Source organism: Hemiscyllium ocellatum, chromosome 38 (genome assembly GCF_020745735.1).
Source record: "Hemiscyllium ocellatum isolate sHemOce1 chromosome 38, sHemOce1.pat.X.cur, whole genome shotgun sequence".
In the NCBI taxonomy this organism is placed as follows: domain Eukaryota; kingdom Metazoa; phylum Chordata; class Chondrichthyes; order Orectolobiformes; family Hemiscylliidae; genus Hemiscyllium; species Hemiscyllium ocellatum.
The window spans coordinates 14410313-14428057 of NC_083438.1; positions in this window are offsets into that span (position 1 = coordinate 14410313).

Below are 17745 nucleotides of genomic sequence, written 5' to 3' on the forward strand. Positions count from 1 at the left end.
TTTATCTCCAGTTCCCTCATGTGCAGCGTAGGTTTCTCTAACTCTCCCACACCTGTCTGTGTCTCTGATACACCTAAGGGCTTGACCAATCGCTACATTTTCAGCTTTCCTTTGGTCCCTGGTTGAACCCAATTCTACCCTATTGGCTCATTTGAAAAGTATATCCTTCCACTGTATTTCTAAACATCCTTGGAGAGTTTGGGAAGCATCTTCAAACCCCAGAACATCTTTAGCAATCTAAAGAGCAATTTCCCTAACTTATAATATAACCAAACACAGCTAACTGAATTTAAACAAATTTCCTCACCCAAGTTATATTTAATGATGCAGGACAGTATTCGGGAAGTGTTTAAATCTGCTGGGATATTTCACACCTCAAATCTGTTCAATCCTGTCCAAGTCTCAACCTACACCTGTCTAAACTTCTCCATATCTGTCCAAATCTCAGACTGGGTCTCTTTAATCCTCTTCAATTCTGTCCAAATCTCAGACTGAATCTGTTTAAACCTCTTTAATTCTGTCGAAATCTCAGATGATGAGCCCGTAAACCATTTGAACATGGAGGCGAACCCCTCTGTTAATTAAAATCAACTCCCAGAAAAACTAACCAGCTGCAGGGTAGAGCCGGGATACCAGGAATCAATTCCCCAGTTCTGGAATGACACCCGTCACCCTATCAGAGGTTTTCACCCCAGCAGGCTGGCCATAAGTGAGTGTTGCTGTGATTATGCTCTCTGTGGGGTTAGGTAATTGCTTCCTGTAGTTTTATTACCAGGATCAGTGGAGGATGGACGGGAATAATAGATAATGTTACGTTTAGTTTAGCAATGGAAAGGGGTCGGTACTTGCCACAGATCAAGTATTATCGATAGGCCAAGGGCAATTATAATGCGATTAGGCAAGCATTAGGATGTAGAGAATGGGGTAGCAAAATGCAGGGGATGCAGACAATCGAAATGTGGAGCTGGCTTAAGGAACAGATATCGCGTGTCCTTGATAGGTATGTCTCGGTCAGGCAGGGACAAAGTGATAAGGTAAGGGAACTATGGTTTACGACAGAAATTGCATCTCTTCTCAAGAAGAAGAAAGAGACTTATGTGTTAATGAGGCAAGATGGTACAGATGAGGCGACGGAGAGTTACAGATCAGCTAGGAAGGGTTTAAAGAGAGTGTGAAGAAGAGCAAATAGAGGACACGAACTGTCTTTAGTGAATAGAATAAAGGAGAAACCGAAAGCTTTCTATAGGTATGTGTGGAATAAAAGAATGATTAGGGGAGGAATAGGGCCAGTCAAAGACGGAAGTGGAAAGTTGAGTGTGGATCCTGTAGAGATCAGAGAGGTGCTTACTCAGGGAAAAGAAAATATTGTACAGGAGAAAAATGAGATACGACATGTGAGACTAGAAAGGATTGAGATTAGTTACGCGCAGATGTTATCAATTCTAGAAAGAGTGACAGTTGAGAAGTCCCCTGGGCCAGATGGGATTGATCCAAGAATTTTCTGGGAAGCTAGGGAGGAGATAGCAGAGGCTTTGGCTTTGATATTTAAGCCGTCATTGTCTACAGGTTTAGTACCTGAGGACTGGAGGATTACAAATGCTGTGCCCTTGTTCAAGAAGGGCAGCAGAGATGACCCAGGTAATTACAGATCAGTGAGCCTTACTTCAGTTATAGGAAATGTTTTGGAAAGGATTATAAGAGATAAGATTTATAATCATCTAGCAAGCAACAATTTGATTTCAGATAGTCAACATGGTTTCATCAAGGGCAGGTCATGTCTTACAAACCTCATTGAGTTTTTGAGAAGGTGACCAAGCAAGTACATGAGGGTAGGGCAATTGACTTTGTATACTTGGAGTTCAGTAAAGTCTTTGACAAGGTTCCACATGGTAGGCTGATGGAGAAAGTGCAGAGGCATGGAATTGAGAGTGATTTAGCAGTTTGGATGAGAAACTGGCTTTCTGGAAGAAGGCAGCGAGTGGTGGTTGATGGAAAATATTCAGTCTGGAGTCCAGTTACCAGTAATGTTCCACAAGCATCTGTTTTGGAACCACTGCTGTTGGTCATTTTTATATATGACTTAGATGCAGGCGTAGGTGGATGGATTAGGAAATTTGCAGACAACACAAACGTTTGTGGTGTGGTGGACAGTTTGGAAGAATGTTACAGGTTGCAGGGAGAATGGGATAAACTGCAGAATTGGGCTGAGAGGTGGCAAATGGAGTTCAATGCACTAAATGTGAGGTGATGCACTTTGGGAAGAATAACAGGATGGCAGGGTACTTGGTCAATGGAAAGATTCTTGGTAGTGTGAATGTGCAGAGAGATCTTGGAATCCATGTACATCGATCCCTGAAAGATGCCACCCAGTTGGATAGTGCTGTTAAGAAGGCATACGATGTGTTACGTTTCATTGGTAGAGGGATTGATTTTCGGAAGCGCAATAACATGGTGCAACTATACAAAACATTGGACTATTGTGTACAGTTCTGGTCGCCTCATTACAGGAAGGATGTGAAAGCATTGGAAAAGGTGCAGAGTAGATTTCCCAGGATGTTGCCTGGTCTGGAGAGAAGGTCTTATGAGGCTGAGAGACTTGGGTCTTTTCTCATTGGAAAGAAGAAGGCTCGGGGGGGATTTGATAGAAACATGCAAGGAGATCAGAGGATTAGATGGGGTAGACAGAGAAAGGCTTTTACCTAGGATGATGATGTCAGCTTGTACGAGAGTGCATAACTACAAATTGAGGGGTGGCAGATTTAAGACTGATTTCAGAGGCAAGTTCTTTACACAGACAGTGGAAGGGCGTGGAATGCCCTACCTGCTAAGGTAGTCAACTCAGCCACATTAGGAAGATTTAAACAATCCTTAGATAAGCTCATGTATTATTTTGGGAAAGTGGAGGGGGACAAACCGAGAAAAGTCCACAGGTCAGCGCAACATCGAGGGCTGAAGGGCCTGTTCTGCGCTGTATCGTTCTATGTTCTATGTTAAGAGATATTAGATCCACTGTCTAAAGCATGTAAACCTCAGACCCTGAGCAGGTAGTGGTTCATTATGGGATAAAGGATTTAAATAAAGCTCACTTCTGGGAAAGACTTCTAAAATCTAGGCGACTGGCCTCATTTGTAAAGTGCCATACCCTTGAATGTGAATGAAGATTGTAAGGGTAACAGCAGGATGGAGGAACAGATGGATCACGGGATCCATGTCTACCCAAGTTGACAGGTTTGTTATGAAGGAATATGGTGCGTTGCCTTTCATTAGCAGAGGGATTGAGTTTCGGGGAGATGTCAGAGGTAGGTTCTTTACACAGAGAGTGGTGGGTGTGTAGAATGCACTGCCAGCAGTGGTAGTAGAGTCAGATACATTCACAATATTTAAGTGATAGTCACATGGAGGAATATAAAGTGAAGGTGATAGAGGTTAGTTTGACCTGAGAGTAGGATAAAATGTCAGCACAACATCAAAGAGTGAAGGACGTTTTCTGTGCTCCACTGTTCGGTGTTGTATGTTCCAACACTGAACTCTCTTTGATCACCAACGTCTGCAGCTCATTCAGCGACTGTGGAATATTGTAGTAGTTTCAGAAATTGATTCTGTTCTGTGCATGAAAAAGCTTTGGTGCATGTATCGCCCAGGTGTGATGGTAAGACAGCAGGACAGCTCAGTCAGAGACACCTTTCCCCATTTGTCCCAGTAAGTATGGTGAGAGAAAAATGGAATGAGAGCAAACTGGAACTGGATGTCTTCATTCTTCACTCCTGGAGAAGGGTTCCACCCGAAACATCACCTTCCCCAACTCCTGATGCTGCCTGGCTTGCTGTGTTCTTGCAGCCTCCTGCCTGTCTATTGTGGATTCCAGCATCGGCAGGTTTTATTTGTCTCTTCATTCTTTTGTTCAGCAATCCCTAAACTCAGAGGTGTTCCACCTTACATTAAAGCTGTAATTCACTCCCTAACCTCAGAGGGAGCCACTCTGAATTAAAGCTGTAATGCAATCCCCAAACTCAAGAGGGAGCCACACGACACTGAAGCTATAATTCAATCCCCAACTTCAGGGGGAGCCACTCTAAATTAAAGCTATAATTCAATCCCCAAACACAGGAGGAGCCACCCTACATTGACGCTGTAATTCAATCCCCAACCTCAGGGGTGAGACACCCTATATTAAAGCTGTGATTCAATCCCCAAACTCAGGCGGGAGTCATCCTACATTAAAACTGTAATTCAATCTCCTACCTCGGGGGAGCCACCCTACATTAAAGCTGTAATTCAATCCCCAACCTCAGGGGGGAGACACCCTGCATTAAAGCTGTAATTCAATCCAAAAAACTCAGTGGGGAGCCACCCTACATTAAAGCTGTAATTCAATCCCCAAACCCAGGGGGGGAACCACCCTACATTAAAGCTCAATCCTGAGGAGAACCCAGCATCGTCGGCACATTTTTTCTTTCGATAGTCAGTAAAAATGTGTGATGTTACTTCGACATTATTCAGGAAACTTTGGAAAACCAGCGTCTCCCCCATTGTGCGAGACTCCATTACCAAATGCATCGGCTGTTTCTAAATGCTTTTCCATTCTTCACATCAGGAATTCTTTCTGCAGGTTGGCCACAGTACAAAGATGTGTAGGTGAGGTGAATGGGTCTCATTGGGTTACTCTTGGGAGGGCTAGTGTGGACTTGTTGGGCTGAAGAGCCGGTTTCCATACTGTAGTGATTCTGGGATACTTGAGTACAATAAGAGGATATTCCACGACATGGTGGGTGGCAAGGTGGCACAGTGGTTAGCAGTGCTGCCTCACAGCGCCAGAGACCCGGGTTCAATTCCCGCCTCAGGCGACTGTCTGTGTGGAGTTTGCACGTTCTCCCTGTGTCTGTGTGGGTTTACTCGGGTGCTCCAGTTTCCTCCCACAGTCCAAAAAAAATGTGCAGGTTCGGTGAATTGGCCATGCTGAATTGCCCGTAGTGTTAGGTGTTGGGGTAAATGTAGGGGAATGGGTCTGGATGGGTTGCACTTCGGCGGGTCGGTGTGGACTTGTTGGGCCGAAGGGTCTGTTTCCACACTGTAAATAATCTGGTAATCTAAATTAGGTAACGTATTCCTGGCATAAGGACTGTTGGAGAACATGTGACATTGTTAACATCATGTCTCCCAATCCTGGTTCAGGCCAGTCTCAAATGCTTAGATCAGGAAGCATCCGAGGAGCAGGAAAATAGATGCTTCAGGCAAAAGCCCATCATCAGGAATAGAGGCAGGAAGCCTCCAAGGTGGAGAGATAAATGGCTGGGGGCGGGGGCGGGGGCTGGGGAGAAGGCAGTAAAGAGCACAATGGATGGATGGGGGTGGGGATGGAGGTGATAGATCAGAGAGGAGGGTGGAGTGGATAGGTGGGAAGGGACATTGGCAGGGAGGTCAGGTCATGAGGGCGGCGATGAGCTGGCAGGTTGGAACTGGGGTGAGGTGTGGGGGGAGGGGAAATGAGGAAACTGGAGAAGTCCACACTGATGCCATTGTGTTGAGGTGTTGCAAGGCGGAAGATGAAGCATTCTTCCTCCAAACATCAGGATGGTGAGGGAGCAGCGGTGGAGGAAGTCCAGGACCTGCATGTCCTCAGCAGAGTGGGAGGGGGAGTTGGGCCACAGACCGGTTGGCCTGATTGGTGTGGGTGTCCCAGAGATGTTCCCTGAAGCGCTCTGCGAGGAGGCATCCAGTCTCCCCAATGTAGACGAGACTGCATTGGGAGCAATGGATGTGCAGGTGAAACTTTGATGGATATGGGAGGCTCCTTTGGGGCCTTGGGTGGAGGGGACGGGAGAGGTGTGGGCGCAGGTTTTGCAATTCCTGTGGTGGCAAGGGAAGGTGCCAGGATAGGAGGGTGGGTTGCTGGGGGTTGGGGGGTTGGCGTGGACCTGACCAGGTAGTCACGGAGCGAACGGTCTTTGCGGAAAGCGGAAAGGGGTAGGGAAGGAAATATATCTCTGGTGGTGTGGTCGGTTTGGAGGTGGCAGAAATATCAGCAGATGATGCGGTTTGGTGTCTGTGCTTCAGACACTTCAATCAGTCTGTGTATTAAAACAAAACTTTATCCGAAGGTATTGTCAGTGATGCAGGTAAAGGGAAACAGAATTTGATTTCGATTTCAGCATGATTTTATTCACAAAGTTAACACTACGATGTGAGCAATTCCCAAATTCCCACAATATTTACTCTCTACAGAGCTCTATCCATCTGAGAAAGGATATTAGCTGCAATGATCCATATGTTTGAGCTGGGCCATTGGACTCTCCTTCCTCTCCGACTGAGGGCTGGTTCTCTTCCACGAAGGTGGGTCTCCCTGTCAGGGCAGATCTTCTCCTGGGCCTTATTGGGTTGCTTCATGGACTTCTCCCAGGAGGCCTAATGTCAGCCTTCACTGAGGGTGTGCCTTCCAGGTGGGTATTTTTATTCCCCTCATCCTGGACCTTCAAGAATGTTCCGTGGTACTTGGCCAATGATTTCATGAATGAGATTCCAAGTTTCCAATAGAGTCTTGCCAACACCCTTCCCTGTTGCTGTGCCGGGGCTGATGTAAATTGCACATCCTCGGGCACAAAGAGGATGTCAATTTGCCAGAGAGTCTGGTCTAATATTTTCCAACACACAATCTTCAGGCCAGTTATAACTGGTTCCACTTGAACCTGTGTAAGTTTCTGAATCTTCGATTCCACTGTTCTCTGTTTCCAATACCTGCCGGCTGGTGTTTAGTTTGGCTCATTTCTGTTACTCTCGATTTCTCTCATTGTAGGTCATTTGCGTATGTCTCATACTGGGCCCCAGGATAACTTTACCATTCAAAGTTTTGATCTCAACAGATGGGATCAACACAGATCTCCAGAAAGTTGAAATAATTCACACTTTGCCCCCTCTTCTTTGCTCATTTCTCCACTCAGGCTGTAATCAGCGTAACTTTATTCCAGCTTTAACTAAGTTGGTAGGATCACTGAAAGAATGTTTAAAAGGTTACAGTTTTCTGCCAGAATGGATGGAATGCTACACTGAAGCGGGAACAACGTACAAAGTAGGAGTCAGCTGGATTATGTCCATCATGTTGAAATTATTCTGCCTGCAAGACAGAGACAAGTCTAAACTCTGTCGTTTATCAGGGACATGAAGGGCACCTGCTTTTGGGGGATCCATCATTTTGCACACACTGCAGGTTTGCAGCAAGTAATCCTGTCCTCACCACACATGCTACTGACTCGATTAAAGACTCACTGCTTTCACCCCAGTGGCTCAGCAAATGCAGCTCAGAACGATTGTGCCCAGACATTGATGAAACACTGAAAGCAACATTTTATTGTTTTATTCTAGGACCCTCATTAACATCCTGTTCCTACTGTTCACTTTAATTCATATCTTGTGGTGACAGAAACATCTCAGGATGCAACAGATGAGTGTATGAGTGTATTTCCCCCCACTTGCAGCGAGTGTGGTATAACTGCGATGCTGTATTATTAACAGGAAGAGTTATTAAAAGACACTACAGCAGACAATCTTCCCGGTATTCTCAAATAGTCACGCTGTTAGTTGCTGTCAGGGAGACATCCACTGAGTCAGTAAATATCTGGCCTGCTGCTGCCTGTGCTGCAAATGCAGTTTCAGCCTTGCTCCTGAAGCATGGATCATCAGAGTTTACTCCTGAAGGTGAAACCTTAAACCATGGCCGAAGACAAAACATCCTCCAGACAGCAGTGAGTATTAGGACCAGACCCGAACAGATGGGAAAGGTACAGGCCCACAAATGAGGGCAATCAGAGAGTGAGTGTAAAGCAGGGCCTGATGAGGGGAGTTGCCGATGGTGGAATTTGAGTTCAATAAAAATCTGCCATGAAGAATCCAATGATGACCATGAAACGTTGTCAATTAACAGAAAACCTCACCTGGTTCACTCATGTCTTTTAGGGAAGGAAATTGCCATCCTTACCTGGTCTGACCTACATGTGACTCCAGACACACAGCAATCTGGGTGACTCTTAACTGCCCTCTGGCCATTTTGAAAAGGGCAATAAATGCTGCCTGGGCAGCGATGCCCTCATCCTGGGAATGAATATGAGGCAGTTAAAGGGGCCAGTACATCAGGAGCATGGGAAACAGGGTGGACTGATTTCCAGTGCTCTTCTCTATCAACACGAAAAATCTGTGATCCCATAGACTGAAAATGAGCGAAAAGGAGCATCCAGCATCCATCATTCCCATTCAATGACAAAAAGGATATAACCCTCTTCCACAGTGAGATGTTTGGGTCCGTCACATGGTGATTTCTATGGGTCATGATTCAAATGTCCAATTGATGCACGAATTGACAAGATGATAACAGAGTAGCAGGGCTGTGTGGGGGTGCTTGAGCCCAGGACCCACCCAATCCCATCTGCTTTCTTTCATTCTCTTTCTTCCTTCTCACTTCGGTGAGAGTGGGCTGTACGCCCGATGATGTAACATCTAAGTCGTGGCACCAAGACCATCCTCCCAGTAGTTTGGGGCCAGCGGGAGCAGCAATGTTGGCAAAGCTTCTCCAGCAATCAGAGGCAGCTGCTGTGGGATTTTCAGGGTGACAGTGTGCGAAGTCGCCATCTTGGAGGAGAGTGTTGCATTCCAGTCGCATTTTGATTTTCAAACTACTCCATGTTCAGCAATGCACACTTAATCTTTACACACAAACTAAAGTATAGACAAAATAACAAGAAAATAATTGGCTTAATTGTAACTCTATCAAAACACTTAACAATAGATACATTCACAACAATAATTAATTCTTCCAATATCGTAAGTTCCCATAAACACATGCTGAACAAAAGTAAATTCAGAAAACCAATTCTCTCCCATGACAATCTCCAACCCGGGAGATAAAACACCAAGAGAAAACTCAGAGAGAGAGGAGCACGGAGAGATGTACTGCAGCTTCCAAACCCAGCTTCAAGACCTCAACGACTGCACAAAAAGGAAAACTAAAAATCTCAGTTCTGTTCAACCATTCGGGTTGCTTCTGTTGGTCTCAATTAAAGAAAACCCAAGGCCTCACAAGCTGCTCAAAATGTCCCAATCCAATTTTCCTCAAATAAAAACCCAGAACAATGTACAGCTCTCCGAGCCATAGTATCATTACACCATCCAGTACCGAGCTCCCACCCAGTTTGAGGAGCTTACCATGAGCTCACTGGGGCCTCAGCAGATCACCTCCCTTTCTGTCTTTGAGCAGGGCTCAGCCACTCACATTGCCACGGGGGCAAAGGAGGAAGTGGTGTTGGGTGTCTTGAAGAGCATTAAGGTGGTTAAGTCCCTAGGTCCAAACGTTAACTACCACAGTTTATTGAAAGAGTCATGAGAGGGTATTGCTGGGGCCTGGACCAAGACCTTTGTATACTCACTAGCCATGGGAGAGGTCCCAGAGGACTGGTGACTGGAAGGGAAATTGGGATTATCCAAGAAATTATAGACAAGTGAGTCTCACATTGGTGGTTGGGAATCTATTGGAAAGAATTCATATGGGAAGGAATGATGCCATTTGGGAAAGCATGGCCAGTCTGCATGCCTTTGTGCCGGGCAGGTCATGTCTTAGACACTTAGTTAATTTATTTGAGAATGGCCAAAGGTGATCGATGTTTAGATTAGATTAGATTAGATTACTTAGAGTGTGGAAACAGGCCCTTCGGCCCAACAAGTCCACACCGACCCGCCGAAGCGCAACCCACCCATACCCCTACATATACCCCTTACCTAACACTACGGGCAATTTAGCATTGCCAATTCACCTGACCCGCACATCTTTGGACTGTGGGAGGAAACCGGAGCACCCGGAGGAAACCCACGCAGACACGGGGAGAATGTGCAAACTCCACACAGTCAGTGGGTAGATCAGTGGATGTTGTCGACATGGAAAGGCTTTCAACAAGGTCCCTCATGGCAGGCACATGCTGAAGATTAAGATGCATGGGATCCCCGGTAACTTGGCCACTTGGATACAGATTCAGTTTGTTCATTGAAGGGAGAGGGGAGTGGGGCTGTTTTTTAGTAGAGGAAAGGTGTGACTAGCGGTGTTCCACAGGGTTCCATACTGGGACTTCTGCTGCTGATGGTATATAAAGGTAACTTGGATGAAGATTGGGTGGGTCCATTAGAAAATTTATAAAAAAACAAATATCAGTGGAGCTGTGGATAGCGTAGAAGGTTTTCACAGGATACGGCATTAAAAAATCAGTTGCAGTTGTAGGTTAGAAATGGCACATGGAGTTTAATCTAGGTAACCCGGGTAAGTGCGAGGTACTGCACTTTGGGAGGTCAAATGTTAAGGTAAAAAATCCAGATAATGGCAGGACCCTGAACTTCATTGATGGACAGAGGGATCTTGGGAGTCATGTCCGTAATTCCCTCAAAGTGGCCACACACGCATAAAAGATGATGGAGAAGGCGCCTTTATTAGATACGCTTGTCTTTATTTGTCGGGGAATTGAACAGAAGAGTGAGGATTTCATGTTGCAGCTTTATCACACTGTGATTACACATAAAAGTGGATAAATCCTCAGGACCTGATTAGGCACATCCTTGGACGCTGTGCAGAGGCAATGAAGTGATTGCTGGGCCTCTTCCTGCGATATATGTATCATCAATAGTCACAGGTAAGGTGCTGGAAGACTGGGGTTTGGCTAACATGGTGTCACCATTTAAGAAAGGTGGTAAGGACAAGCCAGAGAACTGTAGTCCGGGGTGGCTGATGCCTGTGATGGGCATTTTGTTGGAGGGCATCCTGAGGGACAGGATATACATGCATTTGGAAAGGAAAGGGCTAATTAAGTACAGTCAACATAGCTTTGTACGTGGGAAATCATGTCTCTTAATTGAGTTTTTTGAAGAAGTAACAAAGTGGATTGATGAGGGCAGAGCAGTAGACATGATCTATGTGGACTTCAGTAAGGTGTTCGACAAGGTTCCACATAGCGAGGTTCAGTCTCATGGAATAGAGGGAGGACTAGCCATTTGGATACAGAACTGGCTCAAAGGTAGAAGACAGAGGATGGTGGTGGAGAGTCGTTTTTCAGACGGGAGACCTGTGACCAGTGGAGTGCCACAAGGGCCAGGCTGGGTCCACTACTTTCGTCATTTGTATAAGTGATTTGGATGTGAGCAGAAGATGTATAGTTAGTAAGTTTGCAGATGACACCAAAATTGGAGGTGTAGTGGGCAGTGAAGAAGATTACCTCAGAGTACAACAGGATCTTGACCAGATGGGCCAATGGGCTGAGAAGTGGCAGATGGAGTATAATTTAGATAAATGTGAGGTGCTGCATTTTGGGAAAGCAAATCTGAGCAGAAAGTATTCAGTACATGAGTTGAGAGGTCAGGTTGTGGCTGTACAGGACGTTGGTTAGGCCACTTTTGGAATGTTGTGTGCAGTTCTGGTCTCCTTCCTGTCGAAAAGATGTTGTGAAACTTGAAAGGGTTCAGAAAAGATTTACAAAGATGTTGCCAGAGTCGGAGGATTTGAGTTACAAGGAGAGGCTGAACGGGCTGGGGCTGTTACTCCTGGAATATCAGCAATGAAGGCATGACCTGACAGAGGCTAATAAAATCATAAGGAGCATGGATCAGGTAAATAGATAAGGTCTTTACCCTGGGTTGAGGGAGTCCAGAACTAGAGGGCATAGCTTTAGAGTGAGAAGGGAACGATATAAAAGAGACCTTAGGGGCAACTTTTTCTGCCTTGGAATAGATTATATAAGCTTATTAATTCATCACCATTCAATTTTACTGAAGAGTTCTGGCAAATTTGTAAACAGGTTTCATAGGAACACAAAGAGGCCATTTCCCCCCTCAAGCCTGTTCAGCCTCCTGTTAAGATGGTCGTGGATCTGTGTTCTCTCCCCATTTGCCAACCTTGATCCCATACCCCTTGATAGTCCTTGGCTTAATTAACAAAATACTATCTCAGATTTAAATGCAATAATTAAATTGGAATGGCCCACCGTTTGAGGAAGAGATTCCCAAACCCTGTCACTCTTCGCCTTCCGAGTTCTTTTCCTTTGCTCAGTCACCGGCGATCCTCCTGGTCTGGAGCGGCTCCGGCCCGATTTAAAACGGTGCCATCCTCATGGTGGCGGTGATCAGCCATCCCTCTCCCTTCACCAGCTGCTCACCATCTCACAGTATCCTCCAGTTTTAAACATAATCTGACCTACCATTTTTACTTCCAAAGTGGATAATCTCACAATTACCAAAATTGTCCTTTATCTACCAGTCTCTCGACCACTCACTGAACCGATTTAAATCTCTCTGTAGATCCACCACATCCACTGCACAGTTTGCCTTTCCACTCAATTTAGTGCCATCAGCATTACTCTCTAAGTAGTCCTCAGTATCTAAGGAAGGGTGTGATGGACTTGGAGAGTGTACAGAGGGGGCTTTACAGGAAAGATTCTGAGGATGAAGGCATTGGCGTATGAGGAGAGGTTGGGGATTCTGAGTCTATACTCGATAGAGTTTAGAATAATGAGGGACAATCTGATTGAAACCTCAAGAATACTGAGAGACCTGTACAGAGTGAAGATGGAGAAGATGTTTCCATGAGTCTCAGAGACAAGACCCCTTGGACACAGCCTCAAAGTGAAGGGCCGACCCTTTGGAACGGAGATGAGGAGGGGTTTCGTCAGTCAGATGGTGGTGATTCCGTGGCACACATTGCTGCAAAAGGCTGGAGAGCCCAAGGCATCTAGTGTATTTAACACCGAGATGGATAGGTTCCTGATTGGTAAGGGAATCAAGGTTCACAGGGTGAGGGCAGGATTTGATTTGATTTGATTCACTGTTATCACACACATTTAAGTGCAGACATAAGCTAGAAAGATCCGTTCAACAATCTCATACCAGCTGGGAATAAGCTGTTCTTGAACCTGTTGGTTACATGTGTCTTAGCTTTTGTATCTACTACCTGATGGAAGACATTGGAAGATTGTATACCCGGTGGAACGGTGTGTTTGATGACGTTGGCTGCCTTTCCACAGCAACAAGAATTGTCGGAGGTGAACAATCGCATGCTGCCTCCACAGGCTGCGCTAAACTTGGGGCAGATGGTGGTCATTGGAGCACATTGCACACTCTTGGACTTTATATCCCTTTTTCAGACTACAGTTGGATCACTGAGCACAGTTCTGACATTTATAGATATTGGTAAAAACACAATTGAAGGGTTGTGCACTCAATCGTAAAATGGATGGAGAGACACTGGAGATTGTGAACTTGAGATTTCCGAGATTGTCATCAAAAGTTATCGGTTAGATCTGTAGTAATCTGGGGCTTCTTTCTCTCAAAGGGAGCAGGCTATATGTGGGATACATTTCCTCGAAAAAAAAAGGAAAGTTGCCGAAATGATAGATGTGGAGACACCAAACCTAAGGGCCATCAGTATCAGAGAGTCACTAATAAGTGCAAGCGAGAATTCAAGACAACCGCACTTCCCCAGAGAGTGAGGGAAATGTGGAGCTCATCAACATAGGAAGTGGTCAAGATGAATCAAGTTGCTATAAGCATGGAGCTAGATAAATCTATGAAGCAGGAAGGAACTGAAGTCTCTCGAGATGGGGTGAGATGAAGAGAGGCTGGAGGGGGGGCCATGTGGAGCAGGACAACACCAGCATGGAGCAGGTGGGTAGAATACTCTCCGTTTTTGCTGTAGATCCTTTCATAGATTTTGACATGAACATAAAGTTGCAGCTTTGAGTGTGTATGTTGGTGACCTCCCTGAAATTACGGAGCTGTTGCAGAGCTCCGACTGGCTGCAGGTATGGGATGTTTCCATTGAGAATGTTCCAACATTGAAGGACGGATTGCCGACCCACCTCCCACACCCACAAACACCAAACTGTGTACTCGACAGCTGAATAAAAACAGAGCTAGACATTTATCTGAGTGAAACCCAGAGAAAGAAGGAAGGACCATTCAGGCAGATTTATTTTGTTCTGGCTGCAGTTTGTTCATGGAGGATTGTGCTTCCAATGTTAAAGCCTTTCCTTCTCGAGCCCCTACACCCCTCCCTGTCTCTGTTACCTCCTCCAGCCCCTTCACCCCTCCCTGTCTCTGTCACCTCCTCCAGCCCCTACATCCCCCTTATTGCTGCAACCTCCTCAGACCCTACACCCCCTCCCTATCTCTGTAACCTCGACCAGTCCCTACACTCCTCCCTTACACTGTAAACTCCTTCAGACACTGCGTCCCTCCATATCTCTGTCAACTCCTCCAGCACCTACACACCTCCCTATCTCTGAAAACATCATAATACAAACATATACCTGCCTCTGTAACTTCATCCAGCCCCAACATGCCCTCCCTATCTCTGTAACCTCCTCCACCCACTACATCCCTTCCTATCTCTGTAGCACCCTCTACTGAGGAGAAAAGCCAAGTACCAACCTTGAGTTCTGTGATCAGAAGTACACATGGGCAGCTGGCAGATTAGTAAGGACAAGCTCAAGTATGTTCTTCCCACTTGCTGGTTCCTTCACCACCTGCCGCAGTCCCAGTTTCGCAGGTATATCCTTTAGGACCCGACCAGCTCGATCAGTAATGCTGCTTCTGAGCCACTCTTGGTGGTGAACATTGAAATCCCCCCAGCCAGAGTATATTTGACACCCTTGCCACCCTCAGTACCTCCTGCAAACATTGTGTAACTTGGAGGAATACTGATTCATCAGCCGAAGGAGGATGGTAAGAGCTAACAAGGAAGAGGTTTCCTGGCCCATGTTTAAACCGAAACCATGAGCTTTCATGAGGTCTGGAGTTAATGTCAAGGACTCCCAGGGCAACCCCCGACTGTATCCCACTGTGCCATCGCCTCTGCTGGGTCTGTCCTACCGGTGGCACAGGACATTTCCAGGGATGGTAAAGGTGGTGTCTGGGGTGTTATCTGTCAGTTATGATTCCATAGAGTGACTGTGTCGGCTGTTGCTTGACCGGTCTGTGAGTGACAGCTCTCCCAATTTCAGCTCTAGCTCCCAGATATTGGTAAGGAGGACATCGCATGGCCGACAGGGCTGTTTGTGTGTTTGCTGTTGTCTTTTCCTGTTCCAAGGTCGATGTCAGGTCGTCTGTCCAGTTTCATTTCTTTGTTGTGACTTTCTAGTGATTGATACAACTGAGTGCCTTGCTGGGCCATTTCAGAGGGCAGCTGAGAGTCAACCACATTGCTGTGGCTCTGGAGTCACATGTAGGCCAGACCAGGTAAGGATGGCAGATTTCCTTCCCGAAAGTACATGAGGGAAGCAGTCGGGATTTTAGGTGTATCAGAGAAAGAGACAAGTGCAGTCGAGTTAGAAAAACTGAAATTACAACTGAGGTAAATGGAGTTAGAGGATTAAAAAAACCGGAAGGAGGAGTCGTGAAAGAGGAAAAAGAAATGGAGAGAAGGTTATTTGCTGCGAAAGGAGAGACAGAAGATAGAGAGAGAAAGAACGAGAAAGGGAGAGAGAATTTCAACTTCAGCAGTTGTGCATTAGTCAGGAAAATCAGGTTAACAGGATGGAGATGAGAGAAGGTACTGATGTACACAGATATGCAAAAACATTTTGGGGAGAAAGAGAGGACGGCAGATGCTGGACATTAGAGTCAAAAAATGTAGGGCTGGTAAAGCACAGCCTGTCACACAGCATCTGAGGAGCAGGAGAGTCGATGTTTCGAGCATAAGCTCTTCATCAGGAAAGTGGCGGGGGGTGCAGGGGCAGGGTGCTGAGAGATAAATGGGAGGGGTTTAGGTTTTGGGGGGAATGCGGCTGCGAATGCGATTGGTAGATGAAGATAAAAGGGGTGATGGTGATCGATCAGAGTAGAGGGTGAAGTGGACAGAAGAGGTGGAAGATGGAAAGGTAGGATAGTTCAAGAGGTTGGTACCGAGTTGGAGGGTTGGATCTGGGATAAGGTGGTGGGTGGGGAAATGAGGAAATTGATGAAATCAACGTTGATCCCGTCTGGTTGGAGGGTCCCAAGGCGGGAGTTGAGGTGTTCTTTCTCCAGGCATTGGGTGGCTGGGATTTGTCGTTGGAGCAGGACCAGGACTGACATGTTCTTGGCAGAGTGGGAGGGGTTGGTGAAATGTTTGGCCACAGGGCGGTAGCGTTGTTTCGTGAGTGAGTCCAAACCCACAGCAATGTGGTTGACTCTGAACTGCCCTCTGGGCAATTAGGAATGAGCAATAAATGCTGGCCTGGCCAGACCCACCCACATTCCGTGAATGAATTATAAAACTGTATCCAGAGAGTGATGGGGTGGAAGGTGAGGATAGGGGGCGTTCTGTACTTGTTGCGATTGGAAGAGTGGGTTTCAAGGACAGAGGTGTGGAACGTAGTGGAGATGTGCTGGAGGGCATTGTTTATCATATGGGAGGGGAAATTGTGGTCCTTGATGAAGGAGGCTATCTGGAATGTTCTGGAATGGATGTGGTCATCCTGGGAGTTGGACGAATTGGGAGTTAAAGCATTGCACATTTTTAGGACAAATACTTTCAAACCTTCCTTGCTTCATTCGAAAAAAAATGGCTGGGCAGATGGTGTGGTCAGAGGACACATGGATGATCCTGGTTCAGATAAAGCTGGCAGGCAGAGCTCGTGAGTTATTTGTAACGCTCTCCTTGTTGTGGAGAAGCCAAAGGAAAATCAGGAACTGAAGAGTTAGAAAAAAATATCCTGGAATTATTCCAGACTGAGGAGTAACAAAATTCCACCATCTGAAGTCACAGCACCAAGCAAAACTAAAAAGAAAGATGACGGAGTTGAGGGTCAGTTAATGGTTACCCTGTTTGATGTCATGGTGCAGAAACACCTGAACAGGCAGAGGATCAGGCAGAAGTGTTTAGTCCTGAAAGGCTAACGGGCGTACAACAGAAAGACCAGGCAATAAGAGTGATATATACATAGATGCATACTCAGAAAAGGCATCAGATGTATTCCTGAGGATTATTATCTTAACGATAGAATCTTAAGATGAAAATCGAGACCACGGCAGGTTAGTGCAGAGGAGAAATGGGCTGAAGCACTCCCAATTTTTTTTAAATTAATGGGTTGATTCGAGCATACAGACAGGAAGTGTTGTTATGGGTAGTGTCTGAACTACCAGTAGGAATTCACGTAGATAGAAGAAGACTCAGGCTATGGGACAAAAGCATTTCTGTTGGCTTGTACTGCTAAAGGATGTGGTTAAATGTGACTTCCATGTCATACGTGGGAAATGGTAGGTAAGCTCCAGGCAGTAATAAACCCAGCTCCTTTGTTGCCAAGTCCCACATTCGAAGAATCTTTCACGTGGGTTGTAATTGATTGAGTCAGTCCCCTCCCTAAAACTAAAAGTGGTAACCAAGACTTGCTAACCATAAAGAATGTGTCCATCAGAGTTCCAGAGGCAATTCCATTACAGAGTATGAAGGTAAAAAGGATGGGAGAGGAGTTCGTAGCTTTCTTCCCACGGTATGGGCTACCCAGAGAGATTCAGTCAGACCAAGGGTCTAACTTTACTGCTTGGCTGTTTAATGAATTCATGGATAGCTCTAGCATCCAGCCCTATAAATCAACTGCAAACTATCCTGAATCCCAGGGATCTTTGGAAAGGTGGTATCAGAGCCTGGAGCCTGGAGACCATGTTAAGAGTGCACTGTCAGGATTACCCGAATGTTTGGGACAAACGTATCCCATTTGTATTGTTTGCCATGAGAGATGCCCGTAACAAGTT